A 4,247-nucleotide genomic window follows, 5' to 3' on the forward strand; every position below is an offset into this window, starting at 1 on the left:
CGAAAAGGTTGGCAACCGCGATGAGAAATGTTTTTTTGTATTTCTCTCATTTCCTTCATTACTGTCCTGGTGAAGGGGGCTGGTGATTGGTCCTCTCGATCAGATGGAAACATCAGCGCATTGTTGACCTAATTTCATCACGAGTGGAATTGGTAAACTTCATTTGTCATGGGTTATTGCTGTTCCGTTTTGTTTTATGTTTGTTGAGCACTTCCTGTGACTTGGCAATGCACTAATTCTCCAGTATGTCCTGAATTGCCTCGCTGCCGTTTCTCTGAGCAGTTCATGACATAATCGGCTTGCACTGCAGCAAAGGCAGCATGCATGCTTCGGTGTGTCTTCTGTTCCACATGAGGAGCTGTCAGTTTCTGGATTCGTTGGAGAGCTGAGGGGGGTAACATTATCCGTGCGGTATTATTCTTCAGCCAAACCCTTTGATGGCAAAGTTGGGAAGGTGCTAAACGAATGGTCATTGACAGCAAAAGTCCGGAAAGACCTTCATCGATGGGTCAGCTCGTCCATCCACCCTCCAGAAATATAGGCAAACGCGCTGACTGCGTAACAAACAGAGTGCAATTTTTTGCAAATGGTCCATTAAAACTGGTGTCAGCTGCGGGAGCACATCAAAGTTGCCGAGCACGGAAAAAAGACCCTACTATCGAACCGGTCCCTGCTGAACAGATAACCGAAATTAATTGAACCATATTTGCCAAAATGTGTTCCTTATCTCTCCGAACGCTTCCTGTCTATATTCCCATTCGGATGCCATTGAATTTGCCTTAAATGTGGCAAATCATCCTGCACACACAAAAATGTCTGTGTGAACTCGCTGAGTTTCTGCATGACACCATGACCAAACTTTGGGCCAAAGTTGGAAACTGCGACTAGAATAGATGGCTCTCTGATTAGCCGCAATGCACAATGGGTGGAATGGCCTTTTCCCACTTTGTAAATCTTAGAAGACAAGTAGAAAATAATCTGCAACGAAAATGTTCAGAAAGGGTGTTTTATTTACACCAAATACGATCGTATCGATCGCCTTGTCTTGTTATTTACTTGTGAGGATTCGGTGCTCTCAGCACCGTGACCCAGATCGTGGAATGGTTTTATTGTTCAGCAAACATATCGGTGTACCAGTAATTCTGCCGATTTTCCGATGCGAGCAAGTCATTTTTTTTTTCCCCAAAACATTATGAAGGCTGGAAATCTGAGCCAAAAACGAAAATTGTTTGCGGAACGCAGCAGGACTGGCAACAGAAACGTCCACTTTCCTGCTCCTCGGATGCTGCCTGATCTGCTGTGCTTTTCCAGCATCACTCTGATCTAAAATCTGGTTTCCAGCATCAGCAGTGCTCACTTTTGCCTAGTTCCTTCGGTGTCGCTGGTTCCCAATTCAAGAACTCCATCTCTAGCGGTTTCATGTCTGTACATCAATGCTGAGGAGTTGAGAAGTGAAGGAAAGTAACTCACCCCATCCATCTCTGGGGGAATTAGGGACTGAAAGTGAATCGTGTCACATTGAAATATATCTAGATGCGACTTAATCTCTGTATTTTATTGGGAACCATTTCTTTCATTGTAACCATCAGGAAAGACCCTTTCGTTTACCAGAAAAAAGAAATGAATATGTCACTAACCTTTGTTTGCTTCAGGTCCAAAAATACTCAGATCAATAGCTCCCTTGCTTACCTCTGCTGGTCATGTTCGCAAAGAGGTCTAGCAAATTGCCAAGTGTGATTTTCCTGTCAATAAATAATTTTGACTCAGTTTGGCTGCAAATATCTTTTCCTACCTTTGTGCTTTTCTTTTTTTACATTGGTGTCTCGCACCTTACAAATGACAGCAAAGGTATGAAAGGAGATGGAAACATTTCCCTCATCAAGTCAGCGAGAGCTTTCAATGAGATCACGGCTGATTTGGTCAATGCTCAGGGCCGCTGAGCTGTCTGTAGTCATGGCCGAGTGGTTAAGGCGATCGATTAAAAATCCATTGGGGTTTCCCCACGTAGATTCGAATCCTACTGACTGCGTTATGAATGCTTTCCTGCTGGAACAATTTTTGCTCAAAATTCAGAAAACCTATTTTGCAAACGAGGCCAGTAATTTGATTAGACTTGGGAAGCTCGAGTTTTTCATCAGAAATGTTCCATATTTAAAGCGTTATCTCTATTTCTCTTTCCAGATACACTGCTCAACACATCGGGTTTCTCCAGTTGTTATTGAACGTCCTGAGCAGAAGTGCTGCTTTTCATTAGATTCCTTTAACCCCTGTCCTCTGTTCTCTGACTCTGGTCAGTGGCAACACTTCCTACTGCTCGTCAAATTGCTCATTTCCCACCGCTCCCTCTCCCATCATTACAAACAACCGCAGGAAGTTGCCACTTAACCATCTTTGTTCCAAAGTGAAACTCACCAACCTCGGGAATCTCTCCACCAAACGGGATTCTCATCCATGGACATGGTGCAAGCCAGAGGATTGTGAAGAGATACTGTGAAAATATTGTCAGTTGGCAGTTGGAAAAATGTTTAGGAAGCAAACCATATAATTTAGACTCCAGCTTTGGAAATCTTCAGAAACTCTTTGGGAAATGGAATCACAGGAGAATGAAGAAGCGTTAAATATCGGACCGAGTAGAGGACGCGACATTGACTCTGATGTTGTCGGGACAGGAACTGATTGAAAGAATTCTCGTTCCCGTACGTGAGGAATACAAACTGCATCTGGACTCTGGGACAATGAAAAACTCTGGAACACTCAAGACAGTATCCAAATATTGACTGGGAACACTACAGTACGAGTACTATAGAAGGGTCAGTTTTAGTCCACTGTGTGCAGGAGGGCTTCCTGACACAGTATGTAGACATGCCTTCAAGAGACGAAGCCACTTTCGATTTAGTACTGGGTAACGAGCCTGGCCAGGTTTTAGATTCGGAAGTAGGTGAGCACTTTGGAGACAGCGATCACAATTCTCTCAGGTTTACTTTCGTGTTGGAAAGGGATAGGTGTAGTCCACGGAGCAAGGGTTTCAGCTCATGGAAGGGAAATTACATTGCATTGAGGTAAGATTTAGGAAGCGTAGAATGGGGTAGGAAACTGCAGGGGGTGAGCACATTAAAAATGTGGAGCTTATTCAAGGAAAAGCTCCTGTGTGTCCTAGATAAGTATGTACCTGTCAGGCAGGGAGGAAGATATAGAACGCGTGAGCCGTGGTTTACTAAGGAAGTGGAATCCCTGTTCAAGAAGAACAAGAAGTCTTATGTTAAGGAAAATGTGAAAACTCAGTTAGAGTGCTCGAGGGTTCCAACGATATCAGGAGAGACCTAAAAAGAGAGCTGAGAAGAGCCAGGAGGAGACATGAGAAGTTGTTGGCAGACAGGTTCAGGGTTAACCCTAAGGCTTTCCATAGGTATGTCAGGAATAAAAGAATGACGAGAGTTAAATTTGGGACAATCAAGGATAATAGTGGGAAGTTGTGTGTGGAGTCAGAGGAGATAGGGGAAGCACTAAATAAATATTTTTCGACAGTGTTCGCTATAGAAAATGAAAATGTTGGGGAGGAAGGTACAGAGATACTTGCGTCTAGACTAGAAGAGATTGAGGTTCACAAGGAAGAGATATTAGAAATACTGCAGAGTGTGAAAATAGATAAGTCAGCTGGGCCGGATGGGAGCGATCTGATTTTGTTTAGCAAATGCACTGCAGGAAGGTACAAATCAAGCTGATGCTAACAACGGCTCGTTTTGAGCCGCTAATTTGCAGTGAAGTGGTGGCGCCAATAAAAGGTGTCAGACATTTCGTCTAATTCCACATCCAGACCTCTAAATGACCAGAGGTTTCTCGCTGAGTTTCTGCAGGGTCTTGTTTGGACGACACCATGACACTTTTTCACTGGAGTGGATCATGAAATCGCGTCGTGACTGTGAATAAAACGATGGAAAATTCCAGCAGAGAAGGAGGCGACCCTGAAGCAGGCAGCTGAGGACAAATGTTTCTCCTTTGCCAGTGAAAGGCATTGCTTCACAAATTGGAAACTTCGAAGTGAAGCAATGTTGGTGATTATCTTCGGTGCTTGTTCACCTTTTTAATTCTGATTCCGTGAAAGTCCATGGCATTACATATCGACATTCTGCCAAGTGCAGGGTCGTCTCTTGGGCCAGTGGCGTAATGGATAACGTGTCTGACTTCGGATCAGAAGATTGTAGTTTCGAGTCCTACCTAGCTCGAGGGAGAATGTTTTGCTTTAACCG

General features: G+C 43.9%; 1 non-coding gene across 1 annotated transcript; it reads left to right on the top strand.

Moving 5' to 3' along the window:
• The first annotated feature begins 1,947 nt into the window (after positions 1 to 1,947).
• On the top strand, positions 1,948 to 2,029 carry trnaf-aaa (transfer RNA phenylalanine (anticodon AAA)). Its single transcript has one exon. It is a non-coding gene; the product is annotated as a tRNA-Phe (tRNA).
• The last annotated feature ends 2,218 nt before the right edge of the window (positions 2,030 to 4,247 follow it).

Source organism: Chiloscyllium plagiosum, unplaced genomic scaffold, assembly GCF_037043375.1.
Source record: "Chiloscyllium plagiosum isolate Xiang-an unplaced genomic scaffold, Cpla_swu_hap1 HiC_scaffold_21, whole genome shotgun sequence".
NCBI lineage: Eukaryota > Metazoa > Chordata > Chondrichthyes > Orectolobiformes > Hemiscylliidae > Chiloscyllium > Chiloscyllium plagiosum.